Source organism: Danio aesculapii, chromosome 24 (assembly GCF_903798145.1).
Source record: "Danio aesculapii chromosome 24, fDanAes4.1, whole genome shotgun sequence".
Lineage (NCBI taxonomy): Eukaryota > Metazoa > Chordata > Actinopteri > Cypriniformes > Danionidae > Danio > Danio aesculapii.
The window spans coordinates 32,542,160-32,566,013 of NC_079458.1; positions in this window are offsets into that span (position 1 = coordinate 32,542,160).

Here is a 23,854-nt window from a genome sequence, read left to right on the forward strand (position 1 = left end):
TAAACGTGAAGGATATCCACACGTCTTGACATCATAAACGTTCACGGGTGTGTATGCTTACACGACATGCTTCCTCGCACAGTTCACGGATCTCCTGGCAGGCACAAATTTCGAGGCTGAAGAAATAGAAATCTCTGCTAAGTTGTTATGGGTAAATACTGTAAGCTTCAAAAGATTATAGTCTAAGCCAGGGTTTACAAACCAAGCACTGGGGGAATCTGGAAGTATTCTGTGCATGCATACACACACATATATATATATATATATATATATATATATATATATATATATATATATATATATATATATATATATATATATATATATATATATATATATATATATGTATATATATATATATATATATATATATGTATATATATATATATATATATATATATATTCACACACATACACAACACATTCTTCTATTGATGACAGATGAGGCAAGAAATGCTATATAATAGCGCTTCCTCTTAGCCAGATTATGCCTTCTTAGGAAACTGAAGATATGGTTTACAGAGGTCATGGTTTCAATGTGGGAGGATTTACAGCTTCCATATTGTTCTCTCACAGTGCTTTATAATGTGAAAAAGAAATCTGCAGGGTTTATGTTGGGTGTGGAAATCATGACAATAGTGTTTGTGGACACGGGTGAGGAAGTGTAGCCTTGCGGGGGTATTTTTTCACTCTCTTTATATAGTTTATTTTCATTATCATTCCATTATCCAATGCATTTGGTATCACAAATCCTTTTGGGGGTGCTTGGACACTTTGATAATTGTCCCTATTGAGCTCAAATGTTTGTTAGATCTATTAATTTCCAACAATATTTCTATAACAGAGGTCACCAATTATCAGCACACAGTCCAGAATCTATTATCATATATTAATACAGTTATAAAGATAATTAGATTTTTGAATCTGTATTGAGAAAGTGAGCATCAGAAGCAGCATATATTTTAAAAAATAATGTGTTTTACAATGTTTTTACAAAGGAAGCTTATTTGCAGGGAGTTGTCAATCAATTCAGCGTGTCCGCAGCTTGACAGAATGTACAGCAGATTGGCAGTTTTTGAGCCAACTACAGTACATATGCTTGATTGGTCACTGTAGTGTAGTGTAGACTATACATGTACTGGACTGTGCGTTGGATACAGCCATGTTCTGTTCATAGATTCTGGATATGCATTTTGGTCAATCAGCTCACAAGAAGTCCTACAAGAAGACACATTACTATGTCACAGCTGCCATTTTATAGCTGTGTCTTTTATCCATTTTGAGACACGTTTCTGATGAAAGAATAGGGGTCTGTGTGCTGGTGTATATTACAGGATTTTGTCTGATATGAGAAAGAAAGAAGAAAGAAAGAAGAAAGAAGAAAGAAAGACTTTGTACAAATGAAATGTTAGTAAAAATAATCTTTTCTTTAATTCCTTTAATTATTTACCTTTTTGTTTATGTATTTTTTATTTAACTTAAGTGATGTTCAGAGTTTTTTTTTATTAAAGTATAATTAATCATGTTATTTAGGTTTTTTTTTTTGTTTGGTTTTTTATTTTCACTCATTTTTACAACATACGCTCATTCTGAAAACATAGAATGAGCCCTATATACATTTCTGGAGATCACGAATTGTGTAGGCAGAGGAACATATGGCTGCATTTCGTCTTTAAAACTAATGCTGTGGGGGGGTATAACGCAGTTCCTTTTTGTGCTTACCAGCTAACCGCTTACCTCTGTAATGACGGCTTTCTGCTGTTACCAGTTTGTTCAGTAGCTCGCCAGGTTTGTCTGAGGATTTGGGATGCAGAGCAGGGTTGACCGTGATGACAGGGTTCAGGTCTGGCAAAAAACAATTCTAGAAAGCAGGTAAGACAAGAACAAAAGCCAAAAAAACAGATAATAATAACAGGGTTAGAATGTGGAAAAGCAGGTTGTGACGAGGACTTTTCTTTTTCTGAATTGCTTTTCAAAACGTCGTCAGTTGGGTTTAGGGAAGTGGATGGGCACTGATCAATCAGTGCTTTTTAAAACACTATGGTTGGGTTTAGGGAAGAGGGTTGGGTGGGGGATCGGTCGGTCGATCGGTCAGTCAGTCAGTCAGTCGACAGCAGCCTGTGGTGGATTTACATGAGAACAGCAGACACGAATGGCACTTGCAAGATAAATTTGAGATCTCAAAAAGCATACACAGCGGCCTCTGGCAGATTCACCAAAACTAAAACTGCAAACAAATGTAATTCCTGGGAAGTATTTGGTGCTCTCCAGGAATGTATATAGTGGAACATAATCAGAATGAGCTGAATTATCAAAGACAATATTTTGTTCAGAATTTTTATAGGTTTTAATGGAATAAAAAGTTTGAGAACCACTAGTATGTGTAGTATATAGTTTATGCAATATATAGTATAATAGATAGAATCAATGTTTTGGGACTATGGACCCTTTTCACAAGCCTGTTTTGAGATGTTTAATGGTCATCAGCATCTTAAATCCTTGAAAGTTTTAAAAATGTATGAACATTTATATCTATTTATGTATGTAGTATATCATCTTTGCTTCAAATAACAAAAACCGAATTACCGCTTGTGCAAGGTGTTTCTAATGCATCGCCTATGGGACAGGGCAGTAAATATGACGTTCTTCTCTCCTCTGGCTGCCGATATCATTCTCACACAATTTTTTTCCTTTTTCTGAAAGTCTTTTTAACACCATCGTGGAGGTTATCTTTTATTATCTGAGCAAATAAGATTGTAAAAAAATTATTGTTGTATTCTCCCATTCACTGCCCTCTAAGTTTTCATAACTATGATGACCTCCACTACTTAGAAACCCGGAAATGTGAAAAGAGTCTATACGGAAAGCTCTACGTCTGATAGCAAACACAGTCAGTGAACTTAACGGAGATGTTGAAATGCAAACATGTTGAATGCCACACAAATGAAAGCCTATATCTCTTTTACATATTCTTTGTCATTCATATCTCCCATCTCACATATGAGTATACACATAACCTTTAGAGGATCCTGTATTACACACGACTGTGAAAGACGACTGATCCCATGGGTCTGCTGGACCTTGTGGGTTAAGTGATGCCACGTCCAAATCATAAATCAGTCCAGCAAGCAGCTCTCTTGACCTGAAGGTCATTGTTTCATTAACTTCCTGTCAGTCTGATTTTTTTCCATCCATATCTACCTACAAATTACAGTAGTCGTTTTTTTGGTGGTCACGCACATACTGTATGAACACACACATGCACCCGCACACACACATTTACTTTATTGCTTATGCTTTATTGATTCTTGAAGTGGAAATAATCTAACTGATCTGCAGTGTTCATAAATTTAGTGTTTGGAAGCAGACACATTCTCTCTCAGGTTGATTGGACAGTCTGTTGTTGCGGCTTACACTCAAAAGATCACTGGCTGTTTTTATTTCCAAAACTAGTCACCATTCTGCAAGATCAAAACTCAGAATTGTGAGGGGGAAAGTGAGAATTGCAAAGAAAGACTGTAAATTAGATATTGCACAAAATAAAGTTGCAATTCTGCAAAAGCTAATGCACAATTGTGAGATAAAATAAAAAGTCAGAATTGCTAGTGTATGTATTTTAATTCTTACTTTTGTTTTTAGTATTTTTTTATATCTATGTACGTGCAATTGTGTAAAGTAACACATTACAAATATTCAAACTACTGTACTTGAGTAGGGTTTTCTTCAGGAATTGTAATTTACCAAGTAGTTTTATAAATGTGTACTTTTACTTTCCCTTGAGTACATTTTTAGTGCTGTATCTGTACTTTTACTCCACTACTTCCTTCAACCTGCAGTCGCTACTTTATTTTTTCATGTCTATGGGGATTAGAAAAATCAGTCCTGATTCTTGTCCAATCAAATCGCACACATAAGGTAAATCACATCATAATGAACTACCTCAAAACATGGGTGCCAACGTCAGAACCCAACGTCAGGCTGACTACAGTGTCCAATGCACAACCTAAAGAAAACCAAAAAAAAATCAAGGTCTAATAATGTTACAGCTTGATGTTGTGTGGCTGTTACCACTTTGGCATCAACCAGACGTTGAATTTTGGTTGCCATACTTGACGAATAAATGTCAGAATTTGATGTCAATATGACGTTGGTTTGAGATGTTGGCTTGGCGTTGGATTTTTGTCACTTTCCAACACATCCTAAAATCAATCAAATATCAACGTCATTTGGACTTCAAACTAACGTTGTCCTTGGACACTGGATAGACATTGAATTTTGGTCACCCAACATTACAACCTAAATCTAACCTAATATTCACTTTTTATGACGTGTGTGCCTGCTGGGCAATCACTAAATGCACTACAGAATTTTACGTTTACACACATCCACAAATACATGTAAGTGCATCATTTTTTCAGTTTTTGACTGCGTCATACTCACTACTCACTACTTTTGAGTATTTGGAAAGGTTTTACTTTTAACTCATACTTTGAGTAATATTTACAACAGATACTTTTACTCTACTTGCACTACATTTTTCAGGTAGCCTATGGCACTTTACTTGAGAATGATTTTTAAAATGCAGACAGATTAAAGGAAAAACATAAATTGTTTTTTATTTTTATTTTTTAGCCATTTTCACAGAAAAGACATTAAAAAATAATCTCACAAAGTTTCATAGTCCAGGTAATGGGGTAAAGTTATTTAAATGACTATTACAGTTTTTTTCTCAATTGCTAGAACACTAAAACCCAGTGGCTGAACTAAGTTCTCAGTTGCCTGACCTCATTTAGCTAATTTTGCATGTCTGTTGTCAATACCTAAACCATTTCACATGGTAAAACACAATGTGCAGATCTTACTTAGACTTTTCAGCAAACTCTAAACACATTCTCATTTTCAAAAAACACTCTGCACAGTACATGTCATCCATACTGTTAAACACAAGTAGCAACAATCAAATACAAATAGAGAATACATGTCATTGATTAAACACAACCACTCAGAATTAATGTCATGTTTTTCAAATGATTTACAACCAATATAGGCAAGCAGGTTGTTGAAGGTGTGAAGAAGAGTGTTTAAGCATGAATAGTTGAAACAATGTGAGAGAACGAGTGCAATGGGCAGTTTATAAACTTGTACCTCCTTCCATACTCACCTAAACAACCCTACACCAGATTAGATCTGCTGCAAGTCATGGATTAGCATTTGGTGGTATAGGTGAGAAATCTTGCCAGGGCTGGATGCAGCACACAATAGGCTTCTTCCCCCGTTGCTTCAGGAGAGTCAATATTGTGTGTGATGTGAACAAAGTGTTCTGGCCTGACTCAGCCTAAAGACAAGAAGCAGCAAATTGATCATTTTGAATTTTGTCCTATTTAGTTTTGTATATTGAAGTACAGTGTATTGTAGGCTGTATACTGTACAATGAACAAATTGTATTGCCCTGAACATGGAGATTAAAAGTGTACTTCTCTCTGAGAACTATATTTGAACAACGCGTTTTGTGTTGTATGGTTTACTGATCATTACCGTTTTTGTTTACAATCTCTATGACAGTTTTTTTCAATACATTTAATAAAAATTTACACATTATAAACTAAACCCCAAAACTAATTTTCAAAATACAATAATAAACTAACACAATGCACCATGTCTAACAAACACTGCAAGCATGGTTTAAAATCAAAAAAATTATTCAAAATACTAACACATGTTCTCTTCCAAAAAGAACATTTAGTCAATCATGATACACTGACAAAAAAAAACACTAGCATCAGCTGAAATGACCGCATTATTTTATGTGCCAGGTCTGCCCTTATATTGTAACATCCCCGGCTAGTTCTGCTGTTCAATCACCAATCCCCTTCACCATCACGTTCCCTCAGCACCAATCATCGCTCTCCATCTCCTGCCACCTTTCATTACACTGAGCACTTTCACCTGAATACTAATTGGACACACCTGCACCAACAATCACCGTTCACCATAAAGCCTCCTCGATTCCAGTCAGTGAGGGCTGGAATTGATGTCAGATGGTTCACTTATCTTCTCCCTGGCTTGCCTGTTTCTGTGGATGTTCAACTGTTATTCAGGGAAGTGACTTTATACCCTTGTTTACATAGTGAACTGGCTACACGTCTGTGTTCCTACCAAGAATATCACCTGCCTGCTTGTCCTACTTTACTTCTACGTTGTTGAATAAATTAATGACAAGCATCACCTTTGTCTTTTGTGTGACAACTAACATTTGAGTGGGGTTTTTTTTTTTTTTTTTTTTTTTTTTTTTTTTTTTTTTTTTTTTTTTTAAATAAAACCGTTGGATTCAATTTCTTTGCTGCAGAAATTCAATACAAAAAAGGCATGACCCTTTTTTTTTTTTTTTTTTTTTTTTTTTTTTTTTTTTTTTTTTTTTTTTTTTTTTAAATAAACAGTACAGACTTCAATTGCAGAGGAACATTACTGCAAGATTTAAAGCACAGCATTATAACAAACAAATTAATTGTCTGCATTTAGCTACGTTCTCATCCCCATCACGCATGATATTTTCTCTGGCAAGCATCGTGGGAGGAATTCTAGTTCCTTTTCCACAAGATCAGCCCAAAGAGTCCACTTTCAAAATGTATGATCATGTGATTGGAAACCTGAGTGTGTTTCCTAGATGGGGAATCTGGTGTGTGGGGTTTTTTTTTTTTTTTTTTAAAACGTCAGAAGCTGTTTGTCATTGGCAATAAAATAAAATTGCAGGGAACCTCTGTTTCAATTCACAATATGAACATCTGTTCGCTTTGACTTTAGCCTATATAAGTTATGTTAAGAATATGATATCTGTTCTGACATGCAGTGTGAAAGCATTTGTAAATTTGACTGCAAAGTTGCATTGTTTTGGTCTTTTGAGCTTGTATGTAAAAGTTCAAGCATTTGAAATATGTGTTAACTGTATCCATTTTGTATCAAAGCAACAAGAAATGTTAATGTCTAGCCTACAAAGACTGATTTTTGTGCTAATCATGTTAAGAGTTTAGGAAACCTGTTAAATGTAGGGGGGGGGGGACTCATAGTGATTTGAATGTAATTTAGAGCAGTGCTTGTTCACAGGTAAAACTGTTTTGAAACAGAAGTTTAATTTTACGAGTTATGTTGCAAGGTTTTGTTAATGGTGCTTTTAATATGAGGCCTTGTTTAAGAAAATGGAACAAGGATCAACTATCAAGTTGACATGACCTGAAGCTGGAAAGGAACATTAACATTTTCTCTATTTTTCAGTATCCTGTGAAACGTCGGCATCTCTGCTCTCCAAATATGGTTAAACATTGTATAAAACCAATTAAAAATCTTAAATGTACACAAACAGTGACATAAATGCTGATCATTTGTCAAAGTGAAGTCCTGTTTCACCTGACATCACCTGATTGGTCCAGCCATCCTCCTGTCTGACATGGCAGCGCTCTATACAAACTATCAGATTGCTTCAGAAAGATCAAACTGTGTAGGGTAGTATAATGTAGTGTGGATGAGAATCACACAGATGAGGAAAATGTTAAACCGCATGTGACTGTTGAGGAAGTTAATAAGGCCATGAGTAGTTGTGAAAAAGGGTGTGGAAACCATTAGCAAGGATCAACATGACGAGTTGGCCAAAACATGCACCTTTTGCTTTAAAAGTTGTAGATTGAACGATGAAAAGCCATGTTTTCTGACTTTTTATTAGGTAGACTTTGTTTCTAAGATACATCTGTCTATGACCTCTCACTAAATACGAGATTTATTTGATCCCTCTATTTAACTATTGGTATCTTCGTTATGAATTCTTCAACAGTTATTTAGCACCTCTCTTCAATCTTTCTGATTTTAATAAATCTGTGTAAAAGTGCCTTTTAAATATTTATTCAAATAAATTATTATTTTTTTGTGTGTGTGTATGATAAAATGAATAGTTTTATCCCGTTAAATGCAATGGATTTTAAAGGATAACAGCAAAACACAAGCAACGTAATGTTTTTTTTTTGGGGGGGGGGGGGTTCCATGTTTTTGATTGGAAAAAAAAATGACATGTCTTCAAACCAATTAAGGTATGAATAAACTTTGATCAGGATATAATTTTAAAACAAAATCTCCTCTTTCCATTGATACAAAATTCAGAGTTTTGAAATGTGGGTTTGCTGGATCAGGTCACAAATTATTAAAATCTTAAACAAGTGCATTCATTTGGTGAACATCACCTAAACAGGGTGTTCATGCAAATTAAAGGAGATGTCAACTATCTATGCCTACAATTTCCCCTTTCTCCAGTCCAGCCACAGTGGGGAGCGTCTTTTCTCTAGCTCACACCACTTGTGCAGAGGGTGGGTAATAGTATCTGTTCTTTTCTTCCAGGAGATTATCAGACAAGAATATAGGAAGAACGACACAAGCACAATCAGATAAAACACCCCTCCACTCAAGCCTGCCTCTCTATTCCCCCCTCACTAAGAGAAAAGATCCACATCTTCTGTAAAACTGAAATAGAGGTTGGCAGCTACCTTTGATTAAACAGTGCAGGAGAGTAACAGTTGTTTTCCACAACAAAACAAGGGTATTCTATGTTTCCACTGTGTTTTAGTGGATTGCTGTGTTGCTACAGGTAAAATGTGTCTGAAATTCAGGAGAAAAATATAAAAGTGCTGGCATAGAGTGTGGATTGAGTTGAAGATACTGTCATCCCAGTGGAACTTGAACAAGTGCGATTTCTTCCTTTTAAAACGAGAGCTTGTGATAGTTTGCAAGTTTAAACATCCAGCAAAACAACAAAATCTATGTTGTAATGTCTAATGAAATTTATATTATGTGGAGGAGCAGTGTTTCTCCAAGCGGACAGAGCCCCTTACCCCCTCTCTGAGGATGTGCTTTGCCACCTTGTGAAGGAAACTCAATTTGGCCACATGTGTATATATAAAAAAAAATTAAGACCATTGATGAGAGTACAATGGAGTCAGATAACATAGACCAAACAGTCACAATGTCTCCAGCCTCCCTCATGATCTGGTCAAAGTTATTATAGAGGTGAAAATCTTCCGACATGTGGTTCAGCCAGAGCACCCTCACTAACTTTTAGGCCTACCAGGTATGTTTGACTCCTCCTCTGCCAACGGATCCACTCACCACAGGTGGTGATCAGTTGACAGCTCTGCCTCTCTCTTTACCCAAGTGCCCAAGACATATACTCGGAGTTTAGAGTCCAGCAACAAAACACCACTCTGATCCATATCAGGGAGACCTTTCCTCCCAATCACACCTCTCCAGATATCATTTTCTTTAACCACATGGGCATTAATGTCCCACAGTTGAATAACAGAGTCCCCAGTCTGACAACCTTCCAGCACCCTTTCCAAGGACTTCAATGCTGGGTACTCTTCACTGGCATTTAGCCTGTAAACACAAACTACAGTGAGAGACCTATCCCTGACCTGGCGAAGGTGCAGGGAGGCGACACTCTCATTCACCTGGAAAAACTTTGTGTTTTCCACCTGGCAACTCCAGAGTTGAAGAAAGTCCAGCCCTTCTTGAGAAGTTAAGTTCCAGAACTGTTAAACTGTTCAAACTCGTGCATTAGCTCAGATTTCTTCTCTCCTAGTAAGGTGGCATTCCATGTCCTATGAGCTAGTTTCTGTGTCTTAGGATTGGCTCACTGTGGTACTGACCTTTTGACCTCCACCTGTTTCACAATGTCCATTTCACCAATCCATTTCTGCGGGATAATACCAGGCAGTCGCAAGTAAACCCCAAGCCCAGACCTGGCTCCAGGGTGGGGCCACAGTTGCACCATATTGGGCAATTTTGTCTCCCTCCTAAGGGAACCTTTGGAAACCTTACCAGGACATTTACCTCTAACAACAAAGCTCTTAGGATCACTCGGGCACTCAAACTGGACAGTTCATGGAGAGGTGATTTATTATTTCATTAATTTGTGCAACATGTTTAGGATACACCAATAGTAGATTAATCATTTGTCACTTATTTATTTTGATTTTCTCATTCAAAACATGATGAAGTGCATGAAATTAAGTTTTAGACTTGTCATGTGGTGTCTGGTTTGAGGTTAACAACTTCATCTAAAGCACAAAATGGTGGAAAAGTCAACACTGTTATTTTTCAACCCTATTACAGTTTTCCCAATTGTTTACACATTTTCTGAAAGCATGTCTCATATTGTCAGACCTCTACACACAAATCAAACACACACATTGGGCAAAACCCTTCAACTCTCCTGCAAAATTAAACTTTACATTCAAAACAATGTAATTCTTTATGGAGGATATGGAGGAGAAAACAACTAAAAAATGGGGGGCAGTGAATTAGTTATGAACCAGATGAACTCTGATTTCTAATGCAATTAAGTGTGACAGGTGTTTACCCATGTGATGAGTTAATATGCAAAGTAGGGCAACTGACTATACAGTTTGAATGACAGTGTGTTCCTTGTGAAGCAAGAGATTTTCTGCATGAAAATTGTGCCAATGCAGAGAATTGTGTGTAGTGTTTTGAAATAAGTGTTTAAACCTGCAATTTGAGTGTAAAGCAGGAATTGTGCTTGTAGTTTAGCAGAATTGGTTAAGGGGTTGGCGCATCAGTTACATGTTGTAGTCGTATCTGAAGTACAATAATTCTGTGTAAACAACGAAGAAAAACTGTAATGGTATAAAAAGTTAATGCTTAATTAGCATTAACAAAATCAAATGTTTCCTATCACATTTAAGCATTTTGCATTATTTTACAATAATGGATTTGGTTTACTGTAAATTAGACATTTATTGTATTTCATTACAGTTTAAGAAAAATGAATAAAAAAATACTTGAAATGTACCAGCAATTCTGGAATGAGTCTTATGTAGTTCTTTGATTCATGTTTTAACTGTTCCTGACTGTTCATGACATATATATAAACCAGTTTTCTTATGAAGGGCCAAACAAACTTGAGGGTGGTGGGCCGAAGCTAAATATGCCAAATTGTATTACATTAAAGTTGCCATTATAACTTCCTAATTTTATAATATTTAATTGTATTAATAATGACAAAATCTTTTTTTAATTTTATACTGTACTTCTAATACAATAAAACAACCTCATTTATAACACAATAGAGTTATATTTACATAAAAACCATTTTCACTCGATGGTGAAATATCTGTGTCCTATAAGTGTGGTTTTAACAACGTGCCATACACAAATACTGTATATGTCAACATTCAAAAAAATGTGTTAAATGTTTCATGACCCTTTAAAAAAAATCTGATAAATTCACAAAATTTATTTGAAACATTGTAGTTTAATTTAACTTTTTTACAGTTCATCAATTTAACAAACAAGCATAAGGTTAAGTTAAATTAGAAATGACAATCTCTGTTAAAAGCATTCGCCTCAACCTTACCCATTATTCTCACTCTCTTCTTAGATGGGATGGTGGGCCAAATCAAAGGCTACCATGGGCCAACTTTGATATAAACAGATATACAATTTATTACATGGCATTTTATTGTAAAAGTACAACAAATATAGCAAAAAAAAAATCACAACAAAATTGAAGGATTAAAAAAAAGACAAACAAAACTTAATTATCACTTTGTACAAGAGCATATTGAAATCTGTTTCTATGAATTAGTAGTTTCAAGCTCTTTATAAATCTGTAAATAACACCTGTAATCACAGCTAAAGAATGATGTCATGAGATTTAGATGACATCCAGATGAAACTAGAAAAATACTTTCCTAATTAACAGAATGCTATTTAATATATGAATCTATTCACGACCAGGGTCATGTTAAATCGATTTAGAATTTTTACAAAGCACTGTACAGTATGAATGATCTGTATAGTTCAGTTTTCATAACTGTCGCTTTGAGACAGTCTGTTTGTATTTTTTGTATAAAATGCTGTAGAAATGGTGACTTTACTCTCTTGACAAACCACTAAGAGCCACTTAGTGAGTCAAAAACACAAACTTTGAATGTAAATGGCAAAATCCAATTCCTATTTCCAGACCGTTCCCTTCTTCGATCAGCCATTTTATCTTATTTCCGCCAATACATCTTTTTGATTGGCTGGTTTTCTTTCCCAAACTCTTTCTTCTTCTTAAATTTCTTTCTCAATTGCCCTAGTTCAGTAATGCTATACTCCTTTCTTTTTAACCCTCTGTTCACCCTCTGTGTAGTTCAAGGTTTGATCTGAATTCTCACAGTAGATGTTAACAGCATCTGTAATGTTTGAATTGTTAAACAAAGTTGGGTTGCAAAGATCCTTTACAAGAAAAACGTCATGCTAACTAGCTGTACCTTATTCCCTTGACCTCAGACTAATGAACAACAGCGTGAGTGACTGTGGAACACAAAGGCTGGCCAGTCATAACTGGGTTATTTATATAGAAGCTTTAAATGTACACAGGTATGAGTCAGAAGTAATCATGCAACAATATTAGAGCTGTTTGTGCTGAAACCTTGACTTTATAAGTGGAATACTTATCATACAAATCACAGCCATGAGCAGGGATTCAGAAATAGCATCATATTTGCATTCAAAGCTTCCATTGAGATTTTAGAATTAAGCCTTGAATGTCTGTCGTCATGTTTTATGAAGTCATTACCATAAAAAATGATATTATTTGTAATATAGACTATGATTGTGTATGAATTACTAGACCCACCCCTTGTGCAGCTATGTACGACAAGCTTTGTATGGCAAGCAGGAGAGCAATTTTTATTTTTTACTGCAGTGGAAATAATGAGTTTTTTGTTTGTCTGTTTTAAGTTGGAAAGACATGTCTGAAGTAAATTCTAGTTTAAATTATAGTAAATTATAATTTTAAATTGTTATTGCTATCAGAAAGTTATGTTTTTGTTAAATTCTGCTAGACAGCAAAGGCAAGCATAATAAAAATAGCATTGGTAGGTCAATTTGACCATTACGGCCTTTCGCTTTTGTGTATTGTAATATTAATAAAATAACAGTATTAGAATGAAATAAGCGTACATTAAAGAAATGTCAGGGTACTATATTTATAAGAGTTTTATTTTAACAGAGTTAATTACAAAATTTAAAAAGGTCAACATAACTGTGTCACGATCTCCAGCGATCTAGCCATTGTATATAGCTGGAAACACTATCATTTCTCATGAGGCACCTCACTCACACACCCGTTCCAGATCACCCCTGATTACATACACACAGTTTGAAGCTCATGGACTGCTATCCTGGACTACTTATACACCACACATTCCCTCACACATTGCAGTCTTATTGTTACACTATGAAACTTGTTCTTGTCTAGTCTTTCCGTGTTCCTTGACCCTTGCTTTATTTCCTCGTTTTTGTTGTTTTCCGCCTGCATCAAGCATTTGCCTGTGACTTGACTACGCTTTTGGATCGCCCTGTATGTACCCATTTGCTCCTGTGATTGACCATTGCCTGGCACCCGACTTCCTGGTAACAGACTGCCGCTGTAGTCCTAGACTTAAACCATTATTGAGTGGGTGTAATAAGTTGCAATCTTAGGTGGAATTTGACAATGAGCAGAAATGCTTTACTTGTTGTGTTTTGTAATGGATGGAAAAGTTAGATTAAAATAAATAAAAAGGACCAATAATTTGACCAACTGTATTTTCATAAGCATATCTATGTTGTTTCATGTGTCATATGTAGAAATATTTCTGGATGTTGATGTTCAGATTGAGAATGAGGAAGAGTACTGGAAATTGCCATCCAAAAGGGCAGGAGTTATGATCAATATGATTGACAAATCTGGACTTATGCACAGATGGGTGAAACAGACACACTGCTCTATCTCACTGTATGCCGTTTCAAACATTTAAGAGCACATATTTAAGATATGAATAGAAGAAAAAAAAATGAAATGAATCTGTTGTCAGTGATTTATGATTAACAATGGCATCAATTTTGTCTATTTGTGCCACAGCAATGCCTTTATTAGCAGATGCTCTAAAGCTCTAAAGTCTAATAGGAACACCCATTTTATTTTAGAGTAATGGATTAAACACTATTCTACAAGCATATTTATAGTGTGACAATCATTGTTTTAATTTAAGTCATTGCACATTGTAACTTTAGCATCAGTTATTAGATAAAAAAAAAAATATAATAATAATAATTCAAATGTGAAAGGACCTTATAATGACTACATAGTACAGTGAGTAGTCCTGCAAAAGTGATGTAGAGTGTGACAAAACAAAGTGAAGGGTGACAAATCTGAACACAGGACATAAATCAGAACGTATGTTAATACCAAATGTAAACAAAGATCGGATGGCAATAGTTTTTTAAAAAAGGAAAAAATATATATTCCTTTCATTTTGTGTTAGTGGGGAAAAACAAACACATGGCCATTCCAAATTGATTCATTTGAAAGGCAATCAGGAAAGTTTAACCAAGTTGAATAAATTCAATTATAACATGTACACATTCATTCATAATATTGCCTAATATGCTGAATACAGCTCTGGTTGAGTTTGCATCCTTAAGTATAAACAGTCCCGTCATAACACAGATGTCAAATATTTAGCTACTTACATTGCACATCTCAGCTTTTAGCCTTTACAAGTGAAGAATCTACCTGGAATGCACAATTAGCATTTTTACAGTAGCATAAAGTCTGCCTTTGATGTTATTGGTTATTTCAGTCATTTTAACTGCGGTTCAGTTCATACAGCCTAACAGAAAAAAAAAACACTTGAGCTTTACTGTAGTTTCACATGTGCAACCACATGATAAAATTGTGTGTAAAATATGTGAAACTAGTGATGTGACATTGTGCGTCGAGGCTTCGAAGCATGTATCAGAAAAACGATCCATCTCGCAGTAAAGCAGTGTGCCGGAGCTTTAGCCATCATCACGTGATCAGTGACGTCCGAAGCTTCATTTTAGCCTATACCCACGTGACTGCTTCGAATTTAGATTCAAAGGTTTAAACACCCCATGGGTTAGTAAAGTGTATAGAGAGAGATTAGGCGTCGATTACATGTTTCAAAGCACTGCACCGGTCCCACACACCAGTAATTAAACTAAAATACCATAGTAATTTATAGTAAGAAGGTTTTGAGCCATACTAAAGTGTATTAGCGTATTTTTTTACAACTATCTTTAAAGAAAACAACTACATATCGTAGTATATTGTTTAACGGAGACCAGCTGGCGAGCACAGGTCGAAAGCTTCACTCACACAGCCTCCTCCTTAGTGCATTCGCCTCCCATGCAGTAATCGCTGGTTCAATCCCCGCTTGGAACGAGTGGTTGGGTGAATGACTAGTTGGAATAAGATGTAAATGCTTTTGAATACCTTGGATTTTACTGCAGTCATCTGTGGTTAAACGAAATATACCGTATGTGTAAAAACTACAGTAATTGAGTTATTTGTTTATATTACTGTTGTTGTTTTACTACATGAATGAGTTGGTCAGTTGTGAACATTTGACATTGCAACACAGTGCTTTCCCACACTCTAACCAGAAGAGGTCCTCATCGAGCTCTGATTTAGAAGGATTCGAGTAACGAACCTTTTTCCAATACAATTGAGTAGAGCGCTTCACTGGTTCAGAAACCTTCGTTTTACCATCACTATGTGAAACACATGAGAAATGTAAGGTAAATGTAACACCTGGTTCACTACAGGAAGGCACAGGATCATCAAAACACATATTTATTAATAACACTTAGTAACACAGGCAGAACAAGGGATGAGGACAGAAATCAACTTGGCGAATACCGGACAACGAATGACTAAACACAGGGACTTAAATACACTGGGGATGATGACAGTGATTACATACAGGGGGTGAACACAGGTGACACAGATGAACATTAACAATGGCAGGAATGGGCGCAAAGGAGCACATGGGGAGGGTCACATGATAAAAACAAAACACACAAGGATGACTAGGTGTAAGTGGTTGCAAACAATTTATAAATTTAATTTTCATTTTAATTTAGCCCATACAAGTGTTTGCAAACAGTTACCTTAAACCCTTGTTACCAGTTACCCTTCCAATAAATCCTTTTTTTCAGTGATTTCATATGTGCTAACATTACTGTATGTAATACAATGAGTTTCACATGGAATTATCCAAAATGTGTGGTTGACTTTTGGCCATTTTGATGTTGAACAAAGTGTTTGTGATGCCAGCTATTATTATTTTTAGACAGCTATTATTAGTTAAAATATGCAAAAGGTCGTTCAGTATTCAGGCATAACACTAAAACTAGAGGCAGCCATTTTGCAATTTTAAAACCTTATTTATATTTGCTTTAACTATAATGCCCTGACCTTTCCTAAACGTGTATATTTCATTGTAACATTGGTATTTTATTAAAATTACCAAACAAGACAAGATAGATAGATAGATAGATAGATAGATAGATAGATAGATAGATAGATAGATAGATAGATAGATAGATAGTAGATAGATAGATAGATAGATAGTAGATAGATAGATAGATAGATAGATAGATAGATAGATAGATAGATAGATATGTTATGTTATGTTGTTAGACGGGAAGGGAATTCACTCATCCAACTTTCTGCTTACAAAGCATAATTTTCTGAATGCCAAAATATAACTTTAAACATGTCTTTCAAATGTTCTAAGCCAACAGTTTTTGCAGGACAGTCTATTTATATGCAATTATAAGCTATTTTACAAAATAATATAGTATTTTTGAGGTAATGACTATTAAACTACATTCAAAGCTTAATTCCAAAATCTCAATAGAAGCTTTGAATGTAAATATGATGTGACAAAAATTCTCATACACGGATTTTAGCCGTTCTAGAAGTTCTTGATACACTCAGAAATAAAGGACAAAAGGGTTTTTTTAATATACAAAGTCAGTCACTGGTGTTAAACCTGAAAGGTACAGTAAAAGTACTTGACATAAGTCATAACTCAATTTGGGTATAAAATTGTTATCCTAAAGACATATTGTGGACCTGTTTCAGGCACAGGTATACCGTTTGTGTGTCTTCCCTTTATGTACACATTTGCAACTTCTTGGTCCTTTTTTTTTAAGTGTGGAGTACAGCCATGACAGCAGTCTGATTCTACAAGGAAACATGTCACTGTGTTCCAGAACAGCAGTGAATGTGTCAAAAAAGTGATGGGTGTCCTCTGATATCACACACATAGTGACCCACAATAAGTGCTCACAAGAGGGTGAAATGACAGAGAAATAAATCAGCCGTTTTCGCCAGATCAATCCACAAATCAATCAGTCTCACCTGGAGTGGTAACTGAGGTACAGTCCAGTCTTCTGTGTGTGTGTGTGTGTGTGTGTATATATATATAATATATATATATATATATATTATATATATATAATATATATATATATATATATATAATATATATATATATATATATATATATTATTTATTTATTATACACACTCAGTGGTTTGTTTTTAGAGCTGTTTAATTTGTTTGTAGAATAGATTCGACAAGGAGATTTTGGTTCATGATATCATGTTGAGTTGCTGCACATCCACATGATCATCCGCGAATCACCTTTGTCACCATCCAAAATGTGATCTACTGGATATTTGGGTTTAGTAAATTTACTATCATGTTCAAGAAACCAATTTGAGATTATATGAACTTTGTGACATGCCGCATTATCCTGCTGAAGGTAGCCATTACAAGATTGGCAGCTTCAGACTGTCACACATTGGATCCATGATTTCATTTCATATTAGGTCAAATTCTGACTCCATTCATATGTCAGAACAGAAATCAAGATTTATGCAGCCATGCAACTCTGTATGAGCTGTTTTTTATTATTTTTATTTTTTAAATCTGCCAACACAACAAAATAAATCTACTTTATTTTTATTTATTATTTATTTATTTATTTTTTGTTTACAAGCAATTCTACTGACTTAATGTCAGTGATACAAAAAAAGCTATTGTCAACTTAAGATTGTCAGTTTTCTTTTGGTGCAACAGTTCTATAATTATATAATATATATATATATATATATATATTATATATATATATAATATATAATTTATATATTTATTTATTTATTATTTATTTATTTATATTTATTTATTATTTTTATATATATAAATATTATAAATAACAAAATAAATATTTTTGTCTTAGAAGTTAAAAAGTTTAGTGAAAAAAAGAAAAGTTGCTGTTGGAAATTAGTATTTTACTAAGAAATACTTGCATCAAGCTAGACACTGTAATAACAGCATCCAAGCCAAAGATGTAAAACATTGAGTCAATCCTAACTACACGTTTAATAGAAAAAGAACAACCTTTAAGACACTTTTGCCTGTTTAATCAAATTCATAAAACATAGTTGACTATCACAATGACAATACTTTTTCTTAAAGGGCTACTAATTCAATTACAGTTGTTCCATTGTTTACTTTCCTTTGTCTCAAATTCATATGATTTCACTTGTTCTTTAAAGCACATACACTGAAAAATTATTCAAAGATGATTCCTCGGATTTACTAAAATTTTTACGTTGAGTGGTTGTAAACAATTTATTTGGGCTGAATTTAAACAAACAAATTAGGCTGAACATTATTACATTTAATTTGTTTGTTTAAATTCAACACAAATAAACAGTTTGCAACAGTTTTGCATGCAACACTTTTATCAGTGTACAGACTGTCTTTTGAAATTCATTTGGTTTTGGTTGAGGTCCATTCATGATGTTTTTTGCCAAATTCTAATCCTACTATCCATATGTGACAGCAGAAATCAAGATTTTTCCAACTAGGCAGTATTTTACCAGTCTCTATTGAACATTTTTGCTGAGCCTGTATGAACTGTAGCTGCTGTTTTTAGATGACAAGAGTGTTGCTGATGTGCTCTTCTTCTGCTGCTGCTGTTGTTGTTGCTCACCTGCTTCAAGTTTTCAAGCGTTGACCTTGTTTGTAACAAGTGGTTATTTGAGGTAATTTTGCCTTACTGTCTGGCCATTCTCCTCTGACATCAACATGGGAATTTGGCTACAGAATAAGATATTTAAATTTTTTTTAGATTACTCTCTGTAAACTCTAAACATGGCTGTACACAAAATCCTCAGTGGATTAGCAGTTTCTAAAGTATTCAAACCAGGCACCAGCTACTTTACAATGTTTAAAGTCACTGTAACCCTCTCCATTTTAATGTTTGGTTTGATCGTCTGCAGATTGTGCAGTATTGACCACTTCTACACGTCTAAATGCGTTTAGGTGCTGTCATGTGATTGGCCGATTAGATACTGGTATTGAACATATATATATATATATATATATATATATATATATATATATATATATATATATATATATATATATATATATATATACTAAATGCCTGTGTGTCTTTTTACGAGAAGCCATTTTCGATAAGATTCGGTTCAGTAAATGCCACCATCTCTGTCCATGTATGGACGGCGGGATCACACAGCAAAATATCACCCATACTAAATATAAGCTGATCTAATCTAGCGGGGTGAGAGTAATTAAACTGCCACACTATTAGTTTTGTGAAGCACAATGCTGCTGCTGATAGAATATGTTCATTTCTGTTAGGATGAAGAGTCTGGCGTTACTGAAGCATGAGGCACAATCTAAGTGGGTGGTTCTTGATCAGAATAAACTGAAAACCATATAATTTAAAGGTTGGCTGTATGAAATTACTGTATATGTTGGACACACAATAAAGTCATTCATTAGACAGGCTGTTTTTAACTGCTGTGTTAGACCAGAGTCTGCTATTTGAAATAAATATAGTTCTACAGAGACCGTGGAGCATGTACGGTTTAAATTAAAGTGCTTCTAAAAAATGAAGACATTCAACTCAAAGAAAAAAGAGAGCAGTGGGAACTGAGGAAATTTCCCTAAAAGTACTGTTACAAAATGCTTTACAGCAGATTAAAGTACATAGCATTATTTTAAGTCATTTATGAACAAGAGGTTTGATCAGTACAATTTAGATTATTTTGGTTATTTGCAGAAGCTGAAGAAATGTTGTTTTTTAGAGCCGAACACTGAAGTTCACACCACACTTGTCCTGACAAAATGTCTATAGGATTTTGTATTGTCTTTTTTTATACTCTGTGATCAACAGGAAATTAAAAAATTTATTCAAGTAATTTTTTTCCCATGAAGATAATCTTCACAAATGAAACACATTTTTAAAACGTACATACGTTTACCAAGATGTAAAAAGCCAAACATAGCCTATGCTGTAAGCAAACCACACATCTGTTGCATGACTTTATCATCACCATTATTAAACTTCTTTCAATCTTTATGTAAAATCTGAAGTTGGAAAGTTTGATTTTTGAATAGTTTGCAAATGAATGGTTATTTGTGAATAGATGAGTTCACCTATTCCGTGTAATTCTACAGTATTTGCTGTCTCAGACAGACTCTGAACACATTTATTTGTACTAGCATTTAATTTCATCATATGTTTACTATAACACATTGCAAATATGTGAAATCTATTTTACATTTCACAACAATAGGGTTAGACATGTATTTCCAGTCAGTCTGGGCTGGCCAGTTTATTTCCTTCAAAATTTAGTCCTATAGCTTTGTTTCCAATTGATGTGCTGTGAACATGTTGAAAAGCGGATACTTCCACCAATGGTTCTAGGAACTATGAAAATGTTCCTCCAGTTCCTTTGTTCATCCAGACATTAGACAAATGTAACAGATCTCTTCCTACCTCAATAAGTCGTCACCTTAGAATTATACAGTTCTATCTGACATTTGGTCAAAATTGAGTAACATATTCATTAAATGACAACTTATTTACATTATATGATTTTTTATAAGTTGTTTACATTTTAAGACTTTTTATTAAGAAACAAAGAAGGTTTATCTACAAAGTTGAGCTCTAGCTTGGCTCTATAAGGTTCTTTCCTGGTAGTACCTAGAATAACAAAAGTCGAGTAAAGGAGGTCGAGCTCATTTATAGCTCCTAAACTCTGGAATAGCCTTCCTGATAACGTCCGAGGCTCAGACACACTCTCCCAATTCAAAACTAGATTAAAGACCTATCTGTTCAGTAAAGCATACACTTAGTGCACCACTTGGGGCTTCCACACAGGTTATGCATCTTGTTGATATACACTGTGAACATCAGCTACGCTAATTATTTCTTTATTCTCCATTTCCACCTGGGGATACTCTTCCCGAGGCCCTCAGACTATGCAGAGTCACTGATTCGATCCAAGACCAAGGACGAGATGATCCCAAGGTTTTTATATCCTGGACCAGGCCGAATCCTGAGCAGCTACTGTGATGGTCATGGAAGAGTGGAGAACATGAGACTGATTCCTGTGACGCTCCAGAGACAGACGAGTCTTCGCTGAGGCCAGCTTCCAGCCTCCGCCACTGAGACTGCAGCTCTGCACAAAAACGTTTGGCCAGCGGAGAAATTAAAATGGTCGTGCCCAACTGAGCCTGGTTTCGCTCAAGGTTTTTTTTTTCTTCACTTCCGCCTTTAGTGAAGTTTTTTTTTCCCTCTCCGCTGTCGCCACTGGCTTGCATGGTTCAGGATCTGTAGAGCTGCGCATCGTTGGATTTGCTCTTCAGTATTTGGACTCTCAGTAGTGATTATTAAACCACACTGAACTGAGCTAAACTGAACTGAACTTAAACACTACAAACTGAACTACACTGTTCCTATTTACTGTGACCTTTTATGTGAAGCTGCTTTGACACAATCTACATTGTATAAGCGCTATACAAATAAGGTGAATTGAATTGAATTCTTTCTGTGAGCCAATCAGCATTTTAAATGCATGCACGAGGACCAATCAGGATCAGCTTTCTTTGTAATTTTGCCAGACTGCTCCATTGACAGTGGGAAACACCAGAAAGACAAAATCACACAAAATCAGTTGGCTAAATAATGCCATACCACAAAAAAATTGAGATGTGTGCAAATGTGATGATTTAAAAGCATTTCTTGACATTGAGATTCAATCATTTTCTTTTCAGCTTAGTCCCTTTATTAATCTGGGGTCACCACATCGGAATGAACAGCGGATGCCCTTCCAGCTGCAACCCGTCACTGGGAAACACCTATACGCACTCATTCACACAAATACACTATGGACAATTTAGCTTACCCAATTCACCTTTACAGCATGTCTTTGGACTCGCAGGGGGAAACCCACACCAACACGGAGAGAACATGCAAACTCCACACTGAAATGCCAACTGACCCAGCTGAGGTTAGAATCAGTGACCTTCTTGCTGTGAGGCAATGTGCTACCCACTGCGTTACCGCGTCGCCGACATTAGAAAATGTTAAATTTTATGTTATTAAAAACGATGTATATCTAATAAAAAATTCTATATTAAATGTGAAATATATTTATTTGTTTACATATAGTCAGTGAAACACTTTTCAGTGTTTATTAAACTCATTTGGTCGTCTGTTTCTTTTAAAGTCTTTAAATTTAATATTAAGCCTTGAAGGGCAAATACTTAATTTAGTTCATGTGGCATATAATTTAATAAATATAATTCAATAATTCATATAAGCATAAAATGTAATAAATATTACCATAATAATTAGATAAAAAACATCTGCACTGGAAAAAAAAATATTTAGCACAGCCTTGTATGCATAATTTGAACAAGAAAAAATATAATAATCTAAAACATGAAAAATGTTATAGAAAGCCAAAAACTTTACTTTTTCAAGCATCAACATATTGTTACAACACCAACTTATATATTTTTGGATTGTATTTCTTGAAAAATTGCTTCAATGAATGATCTGCCAGATAGAACCTTATAATTCCAAGTGGAAAATGACTTTTCAGAATTAGAAGGTTCTATCCGCATTTACTGTGATTTTTTACTCCAATTTGCAAATGTAAGAGAACTTGATAATTTACATTCGAGAACCCTTAGGGTCCTGTCATGTTCATGTATGAAAGAGAATTGTTACACACATTATTTGCTATATGGATTGCAAAAACTTTGAAGCTCAATATCTCAAAATCATTTAGAACGCAGATAGAACCTTATAATTCTAAGGTGACGAAGTGGCTACAACATATTTACATCTATATGTTTTTAAAAGCTAGCGTAGAGAGAATCAAAGACTGGAGGTTATTTCTAAACGAACAGCCTAATCTTGATTTTTGATTGGCTTAAACCGATTTGGCTTTTCCACATTGCAAGAATGCAGTGCAACTAATTCTTTTGGAAACATCAGTCCCAAGAGTTCATCCAAGTTCCAAGCATTTATTGAGGCTATTACACAGTTTACATATCTTATTGATCAGTCTTAGTGTAAATGATGATTGTACATGTAATGGTACAGTTCATCTAACACAGCACATTATTTATGATTATCTCATTTTCTACCTGTGCAAAAGACTCAATTATACTTAATTATCTTGTTTAATAGAAAATGGTCACTTTCATTCCAAGATATTAATTAACAATTACAAGAACCTACATTTCCAGTACATAAAATTGCAATTCTGAGGAGCAAGTATCGAACCTAAACTTAGAATTAGAAGAAGTACAACATAAAAAAGTCTAAATTCAAAGTTTATTTTTCTCATAAACTCATGGTTGTGAAAATAAAGATTATATTCTAAGGATCAACAGAATTGCAAGATTCTGATCAATTTTATTTTTATAATTGGATGTCTTTTATTATATCTCAAAGTTATATTTATTCTATTTTATATCTCTCAGTTTTGACTTTCAAAATTTAGACTATTTATAAGAATTACAAGATAGACATTAGGTTTGAGCCAAATTATCAATGGACAGACATCACAATGTTGAGTCGACATCATGATCCAAATTGACACTATATATACAGTT